The sequence below is a fragment of the Corythoichthys intestinalis genome, chromosome 19, assembly GCF_030265065.1.
Source record: "Corythoichthys intestinalis isolate RoL2023-P3 chromosome 19, ASM3026506v1, whole genome shotgun sequence".
Lineage (NCBI taxonomy): Eukaryota > Metazoa > Chordata > Actinopteri > Syngnathiformes > Syngnathidae > Corythoichthys > Corythoichthys intestinalis.
This window is the reverse complement of record NC_080413.1, coordinates 2,550,362-2,570,499: the sequence shown is the minus strand read 5'-3', so window position 1 is coordinate 2,570,499 and position 20,138 is coordinate 2,550,362. Positions and strand designations below refer to the sequence as shown.

Here is a 20,138-nt window from a genome sequence, read left to right as displayed (position 1 = left end):
ATACTCAGTATGAAAACAGTACATTATTTTCAATTAATTAAACTCAACTGGACGCTACGAATTTCGTGTAAAAAGTTTTCCAAGCGTTTAAGACGACACAGCACACTAAATGCTAACTTGAACGCTATGCTAACACTACAAGTTAAATTTAGTGTGTTATGATCACTCAGCACAGAACTTTAAAGTGCATGTGACACGAAAAAACATGTTTATTTCATAATACACGCGGTATTTTATGTTCCTGAATGATATGGACCGCTTGGATGTGTGTGGAAGCGATCGCTATATTTATTTAGTTTTTTGAATTCCGCGCCATGAATATGAGTGACTTCCGGCTTCAGTCTTGCATTGAGAAGGAGGGCGCTGTGACGTGTACGGGTGAAGGCGTCCTCTTCACTAAACAGCCGTACTGTTGCCTATGAGGACTAAGGATTCAGCTGATTTTGCGGATTAATACGTTTATTTTTCGCATCACGCCAGCCAAACGGCTGCAGAAAAATCTTGCTTTATGAGGGAGAGGCGTGTGCGCCTTTTTGGAGTTTCAAAAGGTTCCCATTCACCGTGGATATTGGCCAAAACAAGCCCTACTACTGTGGGACCATTGGACATACGAGGAAGTGAGTAGACATCTTTTTTTGTATTATGTCAAATATTAATACAGCGATTACAAAGTAAACACTACCAACTTTCTTTAAATAAAGGACAACTTACGTTTGATCATTGATAGGCATGTAAAAAGCTCTCCTCATGCACATTAGCGGCACGTTAGCTGCACAACAACTGCAGCCGCCCTCCTCCGGGGAACGAACTGTAAATTGCTCTCCGCCGACAATTGACAACCTAGTCGTCATGTCAAATAATCCGGGCTAGTTATGTGCGATTTTCCGCTTCGAAGACTTTGAAACATCACTCGGTTCGGGTTAGCGTGTCGGCTAGCTGTCACGCCTCTTGGTTTGTTTACATTCTCCGAAGCCGGGGAAGGGAAATGACATATGTCCGATTTAGGTGTCATAAAATATCGTTCGGGAGGTGCGACAGTAAAGGTGAAGTCGACAGTTTTGACCATTATGGAGTAATTTTGCCATGTCGTCCTGAATAAATGCATTTTTATTATTTCATATTCCATGTAGCACAAGACTTATTTGTCATGACCATGCCATTTATTTAGCAATTAGGGAAAAATACTTGGATAAAAAGAATATCCTGTAAAAATATTGAAGTAGAGAGACTGAAACAATTACATTTTGCGGCTCTTTTCCTCGTTCTGAATAATTCCCCCTCAATGGGCTGAATAGTAAAACCGATGAGCCCATTCACCCGCTGACGTAATCCACCTGTTGGGGACGCTAGAGCCCTATAATGGTAGGCGTGGCTAACCGGGAGATTAAAAGACTAATTTCTCGACATCTGCGCTTTGCTAAATTGTTGTATATAGTCGAATCGTCTCAAAATATGATTCTAATTCACATAACAATGCTATTTAAGACTTTTTTTCTCCTTTCGTATGCTCTTTAAAGGCTAAAGTAACATGACATATCTAGTCAAGATAAGAAAACAAAACATTCCAAGCAGCACAATAGGAAAATCTGGAGTGGACACACACTTACTCACCGGCCGGAGGGCAGCACATCAAATGAGTGACACGACCAAACACTGCTACGATGCGTGCTAACTACACATACGATAAGAAAATGTCATACATTGTGAACTCAACTATGGCTACACTAAACTATGGTGAATTTTAATTTCGTTCTAGTCTCGTCAGACGACAACTGGTATCCATCTCGTTATGTTTTAGTCTCCCGAGACATGTTTTTAGCTCGTCTTTGTCACGTCATCGTCATGAAAAAAATTGTTGCCGAAATATTTTCGTTATCGTCATCGTTGACGAAAACATCACTGGCTAAAGTATCGCGATCTCGGCTATCACGTTTTCGATATATTGTAACGCCCTTACTGTCTCTCAAAGGGCTCAACAATAAAAACTGATTTGTATTGTCTTAAGACAAAAATAAGACAAACATACCATTATATGACAATTGGGTGTGTGCGTGTGTACATGTTAATAATAGGCTCCTCTCTTGTTAGGAAAATGGAGAAAAGCCTGTGGGCTCAACAGTCAGCAAGTGGGAGGAAAAAGAACAAATGCAAATGTGGGAGAGGAAGCCAAGAAAAAAAGAAAACACTTTAAACACACTAAAAAAAAGAAAAAAAAAAATGAAAGAAAAGCATTTGGATTTATTGACTCACTGACGGCGATTGATGAAAATGATGTGCTGAGAAAAATTGAAGTGCAATAGGAATGAACTCTTTCTTATAGATTGAAAAGATCATTTGTTTTCATTGAGGACTAAATAAATGAAAGAACATTTTTTGTTTTTTTAAAAAACAAATTTTAACAATTAAAAAAAAAAAAAAAAAATTGCTACTTCGCGCTTCAAAATTTGCACCCTCAGTCCATTGTGGATTTTTTTTTTTCAATTAAAAAAAAAAACAAAAAACAAATGCAGTATTTTGTTTAAAGCATGTGGACATGTACAAATATTTTTTTAATTTCATATAATTCATATATATTTCTCCCCCTTATATCATAATTGCTATATTTGCAGTGCTTAAAAACTAGGGCTGTCAAACAATTAAAATTTTTAATCGAGGTACTTACAGCTTAAAAATTAATCGTAATTAATCGCAATTCAAACCATCGATAAAATATGCCATATTTTTCTGTAAATTATTGTTGGAATGAAAAGATAAGACACAAGACGGATATATACATTCAACATAGGGTACATACGTACTGTATTTGTTTATCATAATAAATCAACAAGATGGCATTATCATTATTAACATTCTTTTAAAGCAGGGGTGGGCAAACCGGTCCTCGAGGGCCGCAGTGGGCCCTGGTTTTTGTTCCAACTGATAACAGAGCTTTTAACCAATGAGGTTTCAATGGAAACAAAAGCACCTGACTCCAATCAACTGATTGCACTTATACCAGATTGGTGAAAAGGTGTCCTCTTGATGGGTTGCAGCAAAAACCCGCACTCACAGCGGCCGTTTGTGGAATAGTTTGCCCACCCCTGTTTTAAAGTGATCCATGGATAGAAAGACTTGTAGTTCTTAAAAGATAAATGTTAGTACAAGTTATAGAAATTTCATATTAAAACCCCTCTTAATGTTTTCGTTTTATTAAAATTTGCAATCAAAAAATAAACTAGTAGCTCGTCATTGTTGATGTCATTACACCACGCTCACTCCCCAAACTCATAAAATCATTTGGACCCAAGCGCCAGCAGAGGGCGCCAAACAACAAAAAAGTAACAAGCGGACATTACACTGCTGTCATTTTAATCTGAGCGGGGCATGTGCATTAATGGCGTCAAATATTTCAACATGATTAATTTAAAAAATTAATTACCGCCCTTTAACGCGATAATTTTGACACCCCTATTAAAAACATTAAAATATACGGATGGCGCAAAACACTCAGGTGACTTGAAGTTCCGCTCTAAGACCCCCAATTTGGCCAAATTTCGAAATTTTCCTATATATATTTATATAGTCTTTAAAATAAACTGCTATATTTTAAGCCAAAAGAACTGTTGTGTTTGATAGAACAATATGTCTATATGCTGTCATAGCATATTCAGGGCGCAATAAGCCGCTGAACTATTTTTAATTTGTTCGTTTTACTCTGGAAACCCCCGTTTACAGACGTCACCCAACCACTTTTATTTCAACCCAGCCACAAAACGAAGGTAATTAATTATATTTGCTATTCAAAATTTCTCATTTTTAGCTTAGAATCATTAATTGATGTCTAATATTTAGTGTAATAAAAAATGACAATATACAGTGGGGAGAACAAGTATTTGATACACTGCCAATGGGTTTTCCCATCGACTGTGTATCAAATAAGTGTTCTCCCCACTGTAGTTATTCACTAGCATATTTTAAACAAATTACGTCACAATGAAAAAAAAGGTGTAAATAAGTCACGGATATTTACCACATAACTATCGCTTAATTGTAATTTCTTGTTACTCTTGCATTTCCCCCAATATTTTAGATGATAATCGAATCAAAGAAAAAATGAAGACAAAACATTTTGAATGGGTAAATAAATGTCAATTTCGACCACTCCTTGATGTCTGCGATATCTGCATTGCGACCCTTGTTATATTACAATGTTTCACCCATAAAATTCCCTAAATATCCGGGCCGAGCCATTCACAGCTGTCTTGACACTCGGTGATACATGCTACATGGAGTTTTTGGATCGAAAAGAGGTAAGTACGCGATATCTTGTTAAAAATCGGTGCGTCTTTAATTCTGCTCTGTCATGCTCTCACCTCCAGTTAGGGTGTTGCTGTTTTTTTTTTTTTTTTTTTTTTTTAAATAAATGCCCTCCTGTTCAAAATGTTTCTTCCCCCAGAAAATTGAGATTTTAAGCTTTCCAATGATGTATCACACATGCATATCGGACAATTTTGAAATTTGGCCAAATTGGGGTCTCAGAGCGGAACTTCAAGTCACCTGAGTGTTTTCCGCCATATAGACCCTACCCATCGACGTCACGAAACCACACGCTCGCTGTATGGTTCCGCCCACTTGTCCGTCATTTTGTCTCTGTATTGGCATTGTTTTCAATTGATCGAGGAATTTAAAATGCATTTCATGGAAGACCCGGTGCTTTCTGATGCCGTAAACTCACTGGATGTGTTGCATAAAAGGTGTTATGTGGAAAAGCTTCATTCTATACAGTCGCCAGATCCATATTTGATGCCCAAATCGATGTTTTTCGACCCACTGTCTTCGCCCTGTCTGCCTGACATCTGCTACGCTGATATTTACAATTATCTTGTCCACACAAAATCAGCCTATTCTCACGAAAATATGAAAAACTTCAAGAGCTTGGAGGCTTATAAATACTTCGTTGCTGGTTGGGTGAAACAGGTCCTCGTCCACGAAAATTCGGCAGGAATCTATCTTGTGCTTGGAAAGGTGAGTTACGAAATTTTCAATTCAAAATCTTTTGTTATTGCTAACATCCACTGTCAAGTCTAATGTATTTCATGTCGTTTGTCAATGGAGTTAAGGCTTTTAATGTTTATATGGTTTAGCGATAGCACTCTCACTACATACATACGTGTATGTTGTCGGCAATTAGCCTAGCAATGATCTTAATTGTGGTTATTTGTCAGCCCCGTAGACGAGGCCAGTTTCTTTCACTTGGTACCAGCTAAATATTATTCAAAAAATAACGATGGTGGAAGAAAGGGAAGTCACAAACATCTTGAATTTGAAACTATGTCGTACTAGTGCGTACTTGCGATTAGCCTCGCAATGATCTTAATTGTGGTTATTTGTCAGCCCAAAACCCTCTAAGTATATCTTAAATGCATCTTACCGGATATAAAATGACTACTACACAGTCTGTGGTGATTTTTTGGTGCCCAGTTTTCACGTCGAATTGCAGCCGTCCATTTCGCTCTCCTCTTTGGATCCCTCGGAATACGGTAAAACTTCAAGTCTCTCCTTCCATCTTCTCTGTTAGTGCAACCAACAGCCACACACGCCTTCACCATTTTTATTATTAATGTTAAGGAGCAGAAAAACACGCCGTAAATAGGAGGAATGTACGTAGCCGTAACAGGTTAACTCTATGTTTTGATGGACAATTGGGCGGTACCATTCAGGAGAGCGGAGTTGTGACGTCATGTGGGTAGGGTCTATATGTACAGTATATTGATAAATGGTTTTTAAGCACCTCAAATGTAATAATAATGTTTTAAACATGTTATTGTCATACCGATTTTTTTTAAAAAAACAAGAATACAGTACTGTAGTAGAAAAACACTTGGCTTTATTAAATGCTTTTGTTACCTCCCTTGAATGTGAATCGGAGTGACATGGAAATTACAAACTGTTCAGCATCGCTTTTTACATGTGGCATTTATTGCCGCGAACGCAACACGTCCGGCTGTCTCGAACGTCACCTCACACACACACACATTACAGCGCATGCTTCCTTATCCCCCCGTCCACGCATACGCACACAGAGCCTGTTTGTTCCACGGCAGCACTCGCAACACTTCGAGTGAGTCCACTCAAACTGCTCACTTACACACAATGAGTTGCCAAAGCAACTGTTTAACAAGTTACACGATGTTTAAGGCATGAGGGAGAGTAGACTACCCGATCGGCTCATCTGAATTCTCTCTTTTTTAAAGGGATCCTCTATTTTTAAGACAAGTAATTCTTAAAAGATAAATGTTAGTATGAGTTATAATAATTTGATATTAAAACCCTTCTTAATGTTTTTGTTTTAATAAAGTTTGTAAAATTATTTCAAGTGATAGGTCGCCATTCTTGTTACTAGGGTTGTTCCGATGATGTTTTTTTGCTCCCGATCTGATCCCGATCGTTTTAGTTTGAGTATCTGCCGATCCCGATATTTCTCGATCCGATTGCTTTTTTTTTGCTCACGATTCAATTCCAATCATTCCCGATAATTTTTCCCGATCATATACATTTTGGCAATGCATTAAGAAAAAAATGAATAAAACTCGGACGAATATATACATTCAACATACAGTACATAAGTACTGTATTTGTTTATTATGACAAATCCTCAAGATGGCTTTTACATTATTAACATTCTTTCTGTGAGAGGGATCCACGGATAGAAAGACTTGACTTTGTATATTGTGACTAAATATTGCCATCTAGTGTATTTGTTCAGCTTTCAGTAAATGATACTGAAGGCCATGCCCAATGCATGATGGGAAGTGGAACCATGACAAGTGAAACCACGACTGTGCGTCGTGCTACCAATTCATATATCTTCTCTGCGATGGGATAAAACTTGAGGTGTTAAGAAAAAGAGCAATTGCTACCATGCTTCCTCATATTGCTTCCCATGACATTTCTAATCGTAGGGAGAGGAATTGTAAGCCTTTAGCCAATTAATATAAGGCTCTAAAGGCTGCCAAAATTCACTCTACTCATCTTACGCTGCCTTTTAGCCCTCTATATAGGCAAAACGGCGCCATTACAGATTGAGCGCAATAATGCGTGAGTGGGTCGCGCAGCGCATGCATTGCGTCATTTAAAAAAAAAAAAAAAAATTACCGCCGTTATTGGGATAAATTTGATAACACTACCTTAAGCTTAAACTAAAGACTCTGGAGAAGTGTAACATATTATGTCTGTAACGTTAAATACAATTAGAAAACGATTTAATTAAAAAAAAAAATATATATATATATTAAAAAAAGGCATGGCCGATATTTTTTTGCCGATTCCGATACTTTGAAAATGACGTGATCGGACCCGATCGATCGACATCTCTACTTGTTACGTCGCAGTGCGTGACGTCACCGGTCCCTTTGCTGAAATTCCAGCGTGTCCTTTGTTAGCTTTCCCAACATGTCGTCAGTTCTACCCTTCCTATTTGAACCAGATCTGAAAAGTGAAGAGCAGGACAGCATTGTCGGTCGTTTACAAGACGAGCTTCGGGGAAAAATGCGTGCAGCAAATACCTGATAAAAGTTGGGCAAAATTGGTGATGCGAGAGAGTGCTGTTGGGAGTGAGAGTGTATGTCGTTTGGAACTCTGGTTTTATTAGCAGATATTCAAGGTAAGCATATTGCGTTTTCAAACTTATCCCAATATAATTATGTAGATTGTTAGCATCCAGAGCTGTCGTGTGCTTTACATACAGTACAGGACAAAGAGCACACCTTTTGTAATCCATGTCTTGTGCATTGTAACGCGTGGTAGCTAAGATACGTGTATAAAAGTACCAAAAAGGGGATAAGCTTCCACTTATGCACATTTATACACAAAAAATAATATTTCCACCTTGACCACTCTTCACTCGGGAGCTCAGCAGTACGCAAACACGCGTTCCCTGATGAACTCCAACATTGTTGTAAGGTCCACGTCAGAGTCACTCGTCACTGTAGCGTGCCATAGTGCTTTAATTATTTGGTATGATTTGGGGAAAACTCCCACGAAGAATAGTCAACAAAAAAGATAGCAACAGTAATCCAAATCCGCGTTTTTTACTCACTCGGAGATCCAGGAATTAGACCGATCCCATTGCAATGTCGCAGCCGCGATCAGGCCATCGATTCCACAAAATAGACTGATCCGAAAAGTCACCGTGGGACCGACGAATCAAAAAAATGGACAGATCCGAAACCAATATTGCAGACGCTGTGGGACCGTCGGATCCAGAAAATAGACGGATCCCTTACTTGACTGAGGATCCAGGAAAAATGTTTGGGCGCCAGTTATAACGCGTGGTGGATAGGATACGTGCATACAGGGACCAAAAAGGGGGAGAAGCTTCCACTTATGCACATTTATTCACTAAAAACAATAATTCCACCTTGACCACTCACTTCACTCCTTTGTTTCCATTTGACTGGAAATTGCATCCAAAAGCAGCACATCGTTGCATTTTACTAATGAGTTCAGGCAGCAATAAGCAATTGTTGAACACGCAAGATAGCAATGACGTCATCACTGCGAGCCCGCAAACCATGGCGCCAACTAACGGTCAAAATATGGACTAAATATTATAAAATTTTGCCATTGATTTAACATTTTGTGTGTTTCTAACAACATATTTTAGTACAAAAGAACAATCGTGGTTTATTAGAGCATACATGTATTTAAGTTAGAGGATCATTTTAAATTAGGGCTGTCAAAATTATCGTGTTAACGGGCAGTAATTAATTTTTAAAATTAATCACGTTAAAATATTTGACGCAATTAACGCACATGTCCCGCTCAGACAGATTTAAATGACAGTAGAGTGAAATGCCCACTTGTTAATTGTGTTTTATGGAGTTTTGCCACTCTCTGCTGGCGCTTGGGTGCGACTGATTTTATAGGCTTCAGCACCCATGAGCATTGTGTAAGTAATTATTGACATCAACAATGGCGTGCTACTAGTTTATTTTTTGATAGAAAATTTTACAAATTTTATTAAAAGGAAAACATTAAGAGGGGTTTTGATATAAAAGTTCTATAACTTGTACTAACATTTATCTTTTAAGAACTACAAGTCTTTCTATCCATGGATCGCTTTAACAGAATGTTAATCATGTTAATGCCATCTTGTTGATTTATTGTTATAATAAACAAATACAGTCCTTATGTACCGTATGTTGAATGTATATATCCATCTTGTGTCTTATCTTTCCATTCCAACAATTTATTTTACAGAATATATATATAATTTACAGAAAAATATGGCATATTTTATAAATGGTTTGAATTGCGATTAATTGCGATCAATTACGATTAATTAATTTTTAAGCTGTAATTAACTCGATTAAAAATTTTAATCGTTTGACAGCCCTACTTTAAAGTGAAAAAAAAAAAAAAATCCACGATGGACTGATGCCGTGAAGTCGCGAGGGATCACCATTTCCTTTTCTTGAATAATATTTTAAATTTATTTTTGTATATATTTCTTTCAGGGCGCTCATTGAACTCATTGGCTGCCAATGACGGCGGTAGACGTCCAATCCATTTTGACTCCCAGTCAAAATGGATTGGACGTCTAGCACCGTCAATGGCACACAAAAGTAAGCACTCCCAGCCAATCTTCCTGGTTTAAATGGACGTCTATCCTTAAAATAGTATCTAAAGGTCTTACTATTAAATAGCTGTCCACTGTCGTAACCACTGTCCCTGAAAGGGTTAAAACCAAAAACGAGAAAGGGTTGGACGCCTAGCGCTGTCAATGGCAGCCAATGAACTAAATGACTGCCTCATAAAGTGTCAAATGACTAACACTGCTTGTTTTCCAAATCTAGGTGAAGCGCGGCGCGCGCTAACCGCCCCGCTAAGTTTACTCAACAATTTGACAGTGTTGACAGTCAACAAAGCCGAGCTGTTTGGAAAAGACACGGCGTGACGCCTCGTAAATAATAATAAAATAGCGCCGCTGAGAAACAATAGCTTGTTATCCATCTGTTTTTCTTCTACCATCCCGCAACGTCTTATCTCGCCTTCCACGCGCGCACCTTCGACGAGCTAAAGCGTGAAACGGGCCGAGTGTTGACTTGTGATAAGTTGACTGGGAGCTCTGTGGTTTTCACATTGGGAGGGAGGGCACAAAATGGAGGAACCCCTCAAAATTGAGGTTGCGACAATACATCACCATACTTTGTATTCCCATATATTAGGAATATACAACCCCTAGTAAAAGTATGGAATCACCAGTCTCAGATGAGCACTCACTCAGACATTTTATAATGTAGCGCAAACTCTGATAAAAAGCTTGAAAAAATAATGAGTTGGTTCAAAAATGCAACTCTTTAGCATTCAGAAACACTAAAAGAAATGAATAAAAACATTGTGGTGGTCAGTAAATGTTACTTATACAGTATAGAGCAAGCGCAGGGAAATAAATAATCACTCCATTCTGAGGACAAATAGATGGAATCATGAGAAACAAACAAAGAAATAAAAATCAAATCAATCAATAGTATTGTATCAGGCATGCACCGGAAGGGAAGAGAGATGGGTGGACTTCTTGGTGGGTCTTGCAAAGGAATTGGCTCACTCTTATGGGGGCGCAAAGAAGGCACAGAAGGAAAACTTGCTTCGGCAACACCAAGAAATGGCTGGAGACTAGTGCCTAGCGCCAGAAAAAAGAATGAAGCCTACAAAGAAAAGAACACTGTGCACCCCCCTGCACGGCCAGAGCGTACGGCCAGTTTCCAGTCTTGGTACGGGTTGCCAAAGCTCTGTACGCACTGTAAACTAAGAATACATCTACAGTCCCTGACAAAAGTCTTGTCGCTTATCCATTTTGTTGAAACATTTGTTAATAACCTGACTTTTAATTATTCAATTGGTTTCAGAAATGGCTCATATGAAAGCTAAGACCTTGATCTTTTTCCGCTGCAGCAGAGCTCCACGAGACCTGGTCACCTGAAATCCCTGTGTCAACCAGAACAGTCTGTCGAATTCTGTCTAGAAATGGCCTCCATGGTCGAATCAGTGCCCAGGCACCAGCAGTAAACAAAAGGCAATTCAAAAACCGTGTGGCATTTGCCAAGGCCCACAGCCTGTCAAAAGGATGGACGCTGGAAAAGTGGATTTTTCAGATGAATCTTCCATTCAATTACACCACAGTCACCGCAAATATTGCAGGAGACCTGCTGGAGCCCGCATGGATCCGAGATTCACTCAGAAAATAGTGAAGTTTGGTGGTGGCAAAATCATGGTATGGGGTTACATCCAGTATGGGGGTGTGCGAGAGATCTGCAGGGTGGAAGGCAACATACATAGTCAAATCTCAACAAATCTTAGCTGCTTCTTACATTCCTAACCATAAAAAGGGACAAATTCTGCAGCTCCATTGCATACTTCAATCTACCTCAAAGTTCCTCAAGGCAAAGAAGATCAAGATCCTCCAGGACTGGCCAGCCCAGTCCCCAGACATGAACATCATTGAGCATGTCTGGAGTAGGTTGAAAGAGGAAGCATGGAAGACGAAAACCAAGAATGTTGCTGAACTCTGGGAGGCATGCAAGACAGCTTTCTTTGATGTTCCTGATGACTTCATCAATAAATTGTCTGAATCATCGCCAAACCGCATTGATGCAGTCCTTCAAGCCGATGGAAGTCATACAAAATATTCAATGTGGATCTCACAGCACCACTACTTAATTCGCTTATGTTATGTAACATTTTTATATTTGAAGTACTTTTTTTCTTTCAATTTTCACACTACTTTCTGTAGACGACAAAACTTTTGTCTTGCCAAAATTTGACATTTATGTCTTCATTAAATCTTCTTTCAGTGAAACAAATATATTTTTGTACATTCAACATCGTTTGGGAGAGTCTTAACTTTCATATGAGCCATTTCTGAAACCAATTGAATTATTCAAAGTCAGGTTATTAGCAATTGTTTCTTCAAAATGGATAAGTGACAAGACTTTTGTCAGGGACTGTATGCAAAGACTGACAATGGCCTTAAACGTTTAATTTATTAGACTACACGGCATGTCGGCTACACTAATGTACCTTTTGTCCGAAGATTTTATGACACTGGGTAGGGGGCCGTGTAATTTCATGAACTAAGGATCCGCCACCTAATATAGACTGGTTATCTGTGTACTGTCATAATGTGAGCCAAAGAAAGTGATGCCATGGAGAACGCCATTGCTATTTTTTGTGTGGCATTACGGCATTGTAAACAACGGAGGCGAATGGTACATACTAGTGGACAATTACAACTCTTACCTTTCTCTTTGACCAACCACTTTTCGCCTGGAAACCGGGCTCCTTCAAGGCCGGCATCTCCATGGAATATCAATTTCCTTCTTTTACTAATGACCACAACACATACTCTCAATAGTTAAGCTAATTATAAGCTAATAACTATTGGGTTTCTACTGAGCCACTTTTGGGAAGCCTGCAAACACAATATGGCGATCGACGATGGGAAATCCCTGAAAAAGCCGCCACTCCTTTGCGTTGTGAACAACAACAAACTCGCCAAATCTTATCCACTCACCATCTGCCGTCTTTATCAGGGAGGCCGTTAAAGACGGGATTCCCACTTCCTTACTCCTGATCGGCAACTGCAAAGAAAGAACGAGATTAACTCACGTCTTTGTCATTTTCAGCTTTTCCGACATTTCGCTCGGCGCCAGCGCACAATGGGAAAGACACGCTAGCGATACGCAAAGATTGTCACGTGACGCGAGTCGACGTCATCGAAGGCACGGTGAAAAAATGAGGCGGGAGAGGCGGTGAGGTTTTGTTTTGCCGCGTTTCGGGACGCGTGTCACGTGTTCGCGCGGCGTGTTTATAAGCATGTTGAGGTCCTGCGGCAGGAAGTGAGAGGGAGACTTCCTCGTCAAAACAACAACACTGTCACAATCGCAGCTGCTAATAGAGAAAAGACTTTCCACAAAAATATACAGCTTAGTCTTTGTGAAGCGCGTGTGCGCACTCGTGGCGGACGACGAGGCGCTCGAAATATAATGTTATGGATTTTTTAGGTATGCAATTCCCTGCAATAAACCGGGAATTTCAGTGTTATCGTTTTCCATTTCAAAAAATTATACAAAAATATCATATGAAAATAAAAACAAAAGATAATAAATAATAAAATGAATACAAAACGTTTGTAAAAATGTTTCAGTGCCATTTTTTTAATGAAAAAAAAAAAACAATAAAAAATACAATAAAATAAAAAGCAAAATAAAAAATTAAACACATAAAACTATAAAATATATAAATATTAAAGTTTTGTAAAACAAAAAAACATTGTGCCATTTTTTGATGAAAAAGATAAATAAATGAAAAAAAAAATGGATTCAAAAATAAAAATGCTAAACAAAAATATGAAAGAAATAAAACAATGAATAATATAAAATAAAATACAAATAAATAAAAAAAAACGTATACATAAAAGTATTGTAAACAAAAACAAACAAACAAAAGTCATTTTTTGATAAAAAATATATCAACAATAAATTTTTAAAAATCCAATAAAATAAAAATGGAAAAAATAGAATATAAAAGTATGAAATAAAACAATGAATAATATAAAATAAAATACAAATAAATTCAAAACAAAATAAAAACGAATTTGAAAAACAAAAAAAATGAATTAAAAAAAAAATTTCTTTAAAATAAAAGATTTCAGTGCCACTTTTAAATTAAAAAATACAAAATAAATAAAATAAATGTGAATTCAAAAAATTATGAAATAAAATTTAATCAAATTATACATGTATATATATATTTGTAGAAATTAAAAATACTGTCAGTGCCATTTTTAATTATCTATACATCCATCCGTCATCTGCTGCTTTATCCACCATTTTTAATAATAAAATTTAAATAAAACAATGAACTATACATAAAAAACAAATTAAAATCATAATTAAAAATGTTTCAGCACCATTTCTTTAATCAAGGAAAAAAAAAGAATTTGTTTTAGTGCTACTGACGATGATGAACGTCCAATTCATTTGAAGTGGGGGAGGCGGCCAATCATAATGTAATATACGTCCATCGCTGTCGTATTGTTGTTTAGCTTGGACCCTTTAAATTCACTCTAAATGGGTCACATTCTTCTGAAGAAAACTCCACCCATCACAAAGGTGACCACAAAAGTGAGTTAGCGAGGTAGCACATGACCACAAAGGGCACACCTCGGGGTTGGCCCCGCTCTTATGCAACCTAACACTTCAACTAGATTTCTTTTTTTTTTCTGCTCGTTTACAAGCACTTGACTTGATAACAGACTACTATTGACAAGTGAAGGATCCTCGGCAGGCACCTGCCACCGGGGAAAGCACCGCACTTTAACTTGAGTCTTCATGATGACCCACAAATTAATGGCATGCATAGAAAGGTGAAAGTTGAAGTGGATAGCAGGTGAGTTGTAAAAGTACAGGTGCACTCACTATACGCGTCCAGTGTTTGTGAAGATGCCGCCTTTAACAGCTTAGGAGCCTAGTTAATTAGCCGCCATAGACGACAGTAGAAGCCAAATGCTTTTGGGTCGTAAAGGTTGGCAGTGATCCAGTCCATCGCTGTTATGGGGAAATTTTTAAAATATGTAGTGGGTATGAAAAAGTATCTGAACCTTTTGGAATTTCTCACATTTCTGCATAAAATCACCATCAAATGTGATCAGATCTTTGTCAAAAATCACACAGATGAAAAAACAGCGTCTGCTTTAAAGCCACCAATTTATAGGTTTTCGTATTTTAATGAGTATGCAAACTATGACAGAAGGGGGAAAATAAGTAATTGAACTATCACATTAAATATTTTTGTGCATGCATCAATTATTTTTGATATATATATATTTTTTTTAATCAAAAAACATGGCACAAAAACATGATCATTAACTGCCAAACTTAATAAATTAAATCGATTGGACATCAGTCACCGTCAGTACAAAAGGATTTTTCTAAAAAAAATTATAATTTTTTTTGTTTTGTTGAATTTTTTTATTGAACAAAAAATGCAGTTAAAAGATAACCATGAACTGCCGTACCTCCTAGTTTAACTGAATTGGATGTCTCTCACCTTAATTGTTAGAGGATTTTTTTTTAAATTGTATTTGACGGAAAACACAGACAAGACTGAAAAAGCAGTTTCTGCTCTTGCACCCCTGTTTAAAACAAACTGCTGTATTTCAAGCCAAAACAACTTTTGTGTTTGATAGAACAATATGTCTGTTTGCTGCCATAGCAGATTCATGGCGCACTAAGCCTCCGTGCTATTTTTAATTTGTCCGTTTTACCCTGAAAACCCCCATTTACAGACGTCGCACAACCACTTTTGTTTCAACCTAGCCATTAAAAGAAGGCAAGTAATTAGAGAGAGAGCGAGAGAGACTCATATATAGAGAGACTCTTTAACTGCCCAAATAGTCACTCTGGACAATGTAAGTGTATATTCCAGCACCACAGTTAAAAACCTAGGAGTTCTATTTGACCTAGACTTATCATTTAAAGCTCATATTAAACAAACCTGCAGAACGGCCTTTTTTTCACCTGCGCAACATAGCCAAAATTAGAAATCTTTTATTTAAAAACGATGCAGAAAAATTAATTCACGCGTTTGTTACATCTAGAATCTGGATTACTGTAACTCCCTACTTGCAGCTTGTCCTAAAAGTTCTCTAAAAGGTCTTCAGCTAGTCCAGCAGCAGCAGCAAGACTTTTAACAGGAACTAATAGAAGAGAGCACATCACCCCTGTGCTAGACTAAAAACGTTCCTATTCGACAAAGCTTATGGTCAGGCTAGTTGAAATCGGACTAGACTCACAGTTCAGTCTAAGCTGCACTAGCAGTTATAATGCTGGGGGAAGTACAGCCACTGAGTCCTATCTCCTTTTTCTTACTCTACCTACCTCTTGTCTTACTTTATTTCTATTTTCTAATTTTAATATCTAGTTGACTCGTCTCTTCATCGCTAGTCACCCGGTGTCCCATTTCCCCCCTTCCCCCTGGGGAGGAGCTATTTTTCAGCTGCAGCCTCCTGAATATCCGGACCACTGGCTGGATGGGGGTCCTCGTTGCCCCCTGTCTCATCTGGCTAGATGGACCTCTTCTTGTTCCCTTACTCTACTGCATCTTTACAAACTGTAACTCAGTCTGCTAATTCCTATTAGCAGTCCTGGGGCATCCTGTCTATCCGCCCTGGGAGTGGATCTCTCCTGACTGTGGTACTCCCCAAGGTTTCTCATTTCTCCCAAAGAGTTTTGGAGTTTTTCCTTGCCGACATGGAGGATCTAAGGATGGGGGATGCCCAGGACTTGACCTTTATTTATTTCATCTGTTGTTTTTGACTGTGTATCATATTGCCTCTGCAAAGCCCTTTGAGGCAACCTTGTTGTGATATAGGGCCATACAAATAAAATTGAATAGAATATTTATTATTCAAAATGTCCGTCATTTTTAGCTTAGAATCATTAATTGATGTCTAATATTTAGTTTTAAAAAATTATTTACTCGCATACTTTTAAACAAATTATGTCACAATGAAAAATTTGGTGTCTGTAAAAAAAAAAAAAGTCACAGATATCCACTTCATAACTATCGTTTAATTGTATTTTTTTGTTACCTTCGCATTTCCCCCAAATCGTTAAATGCTAAATAATCGATCCAAAAACAGAAAAATTGAAAAATAGCGTTTAAAAAGGTTACTATATGAAAAAGAACATCTCAAACACTCCTTGTTGTCTGCGATTTCTGCATCGCAACCCTTGTTATATCACCATGTTTCACCCATAAAATCCCCCCAAACTCCGGCTGTGGCCATTCACAGCTGTGTCTTGACGCTCAGTGATACATGCTACATGGAGTTTTTGGATTGAAACAAGGTAAGTACGCGATAATATCTCGTTAAAATCGTGGCGTCTTTAATTCTGCTTTCGCGTGCTCTCGCCTCCAGTTAGGGTTTTGCAGTTTAATTTTTTTTTTTTTTTTTAAAATGCCCTCCTGTTGAAAATTTTTCTTCCCCCAGAAAATTGGGATTTTAAGCTTTCCAATGATGTATCACACATGCATATAGGACAATTTTGAAATTTGACCAAATTGGGGGTCTCAGAGCGGAAATTCAAGTCACCTTAGTGTTTTCCGCCATATATTTTTTTCAATTTAAATTTTTCAGGTTGGTTAAATTTGTTTTAAATTAAAAAAAATATTTTGGGGGTGTCTGTTGAATTATTTTTTTCAATTTAAAAAAAAAAAAAACGGCATTAATACATGATCATGAACTTGTCAGGTGGCGGCGGCATGGAGGAACCAAATGCGGGGAAACAAAAACAGTGAGGTGAGGCAGGGTGGCGGTCAGTGTCGTTTTCGTCAACGATGACTATTACGAAAATATTTCGTTGACAATTTTTTTCATGACGGTGACGAGACGATAATGAGCTAAAAACGGGTCTTGGGAGACGAAAACTTGACACAAATGCCAGTTTTCGTCTGACGAGACGAGAACTAGACGAAAATGCGCCATAGTTTCCGTCACATGGTCACAATGTGTGACATTTTATGTGTAGTTAGCCTACCTGGTTGTGTCACTCGTTTGATGCATTGTGGCCCTCCAAAATCACCCACTCAATTATCAAGTGATAGATTTGTAGATGCTACAGTATGTGCTCGTCTGTCAATGTTCATTGGAAATCTTATTTTTGAAGTGAAACTTTAGAAATTTACGGACCAAAATATTGAGTTAACGTCCACTAAAACAAGACAAAATTAGTCTTGAGTTTTCGTCAACAAAAACTAGACGAAGACAAACACATTTTGAAACGTCTAAACTACGACTAAGACTAATAAGTATTATATTTCAAAAGACTAAGACGAATATTAAAAGGGCTGCCAAAAACAACACTAGTGGCAGTGAACTCAAAAAATGATTTAATGATAACTACAAAAACAAAGTACAAACAAAAAGCACCAAAACTTACATAAGCAGAGGATGCAGGAACACGAGGTCAATGAACGGCAGAATTGACATGACCAAGACCAGACCTTGGGAGAAACACGAACGTGACAATGTTGCGACAAGGAGGTAACAGAAACTGAGGGCTTAAATACACAGACAAGGGGTAACGAGACAATGAGGCACAGGTGGGTGACACAAGAGGCAGCGGATTGGTCAACATGCAAGGAGCAGGCCACACCAGGTGAAATCAATGGGTAATCACAATGACCAGACACACTAGGGCAAACTTTTAACAAAACTCAACTCAAGGCATAATACACTAATGGCCAAAAGTATTAGCACCCCTGCAATTCTGTCAGACAATGCTCAATTTCTCCCAGAAAATTACAAATGCTTCGGTAGTAATATCTTCATTTATTTTGCTTGCAATGAAAAAACACAAAAGAGAATGGGAAAAAAATGAAATCATTATCATTTTACACAAAACTCCAAAAATGGGCCGGACGAAAGTATTGGCACCCTTTGAAAAATCATGTTATACTTCTCTAATTTGTGTAATTAACAGCACCTGTTACTTACCTGTGGCACATAACAGGTGGTGGCAATAACTAAATCACACTTGCAGCCAGTTAAAATGGATTAAAGTTGACTCAACCTCTGTCCTGTGTCCTTGTGTGTAGCACATTGAGCATGGAGAAAAGAAAGAAGACCAAAGAATTGTCTAAGGACTTGAGAAGCAAAATTGTGAGGAAGCCTGGGCAATCTCAAGGCTACCAGTCCATCTCCAAAGACCTGAATGTTCCTGTGTCTACCATGCGCAGTGTCATCAACAAGTGTAAAACCCATGGCACTGTGGCTAACCTCCCTAGATTTGGACAGAAAAGAAAAATTGACGAGGAAATTTCAATGAAAGATTTTGCGGATGGTGGATAAAGAACCTCGACTAACATCCAAACAAGTTCAAGCTGTCCCGCAGTCCGAGGGTACAACAGTGTCAACCCGTCGGCGTCTGAATGAAAAGGAACACTATGGTAGGGACATAAAAAACGCTGGCTGGCATTTGCCAAAACTTACCTGAGAAAGCCAAAAACGTTTTGGAAGAATGTTCTCTGGTTAGATGAGACAAAAGTAGAGCTTTTTGGGAAAAGGCATCAACATAGAGTTTACAGGGAAAAAATGAGGCATTCAAAGAAAAGAACACAGTCCCCACAGTCAAACATGGCCGAGGTTCCCAGATGTTTTGGGGTTGCTTTGCTCTCTCTGGCACTGGACTGCTTGACCGTGTGCATGCCATTATGAGGTCTGAAGACGACCAACAAATCTTGCAGCGTAATGTAGAGCCCAGTGTTAGAAATCTGGGTCTCCCTCAGAGGTCATGGGTCTTCCAGCAGGACGATGACCCCATACACACTTTAAGAAGCACTGGAAAATGGTTTGAGAGAAAGCATTGTAGACTTCTAATATGGCCAGCAATGAGTCCAGACCTGAATCCCACAGAACACCTGTGGAGCATGGCCGGCCCAGGCCATTTGGGGGCCCTAAGCAAAATAATGTTTTTATATATATATATATATATATTTTTTTCTTCTTTTCTTATAGCGAACAGGAAGGGGTTATGGGGGAACAGAAGAAAAGAAACACAAGAGAAGAAAGAGAAGAAACACAACAAGAAATACATTGAACACCTACTACACTAACTACTAATATGTTGGTGCTATCGTCAGCTAAATGTATTTCCGGTTTACACCATGTGGGGGGCCTGTTGACCAGGGAAAGAGGGGGAAGAAGGTGGAGGAGTCTATAAGCTAAGTGATAGAAAGGGGTAGAGTGTACACAAATCATCTCTGTGATCTAGAACCCAGTAATCGTGTGAATGCCTTGTGAGTGTTAGCCCGTTGGCGACCGACCCTACGCCGCCCCATCGCCAATCCCGGCACCGGGACCCGCCGCCCGAGTGCACCCAATAACATCCACCCGTACGCTGGATTTTTTTTTATATTAATCAGATTTTGTTGCACTGCATACTTCAAACTTCTCACCCCAAATGATTGTCAGAGTACTTACAGTAGATAGCGCCAAACCTTTTTCTAAAAGAGGAAAGAAAGAAGTTAAGGAAGAACTTTTATTTTTTAAGCTTGTAATCAAGTATCAAAACTCACAAAAGTCAAATAAAGCA

The 20,138-nt window shown here is 38.4% G+C and overlaps 1 long non-coding RNA gene across 2 annotated transcripts in view; it reads right to left on the bottom strand.

Annotated features, from left to right (window-relative positions):
- LOC130907998 (uncharacterized) overlaps positions 1-18,066 on the bottom strand; it is a 35,718-nt gene extending 17,652 nt beyond the window's left edge. For both annotated transcript variants that reach the window (XR_009061561.1, XR_009061562.1), the window contains exons 1-2: positions 17,985-18,066; positions 12,554-12,620 (exon numbers count right to left, since the gene is read on the bottom strand). This is a non-coding gene — a long non-coding RNA (uncharacterized LOC130907998). The remainder of the gene's footprint in view (positions 1-12,553; positions 12,621-17,984) is intronic.
- Positions 18,067-20,138: the final 2,072 nt, after the last annotated feature.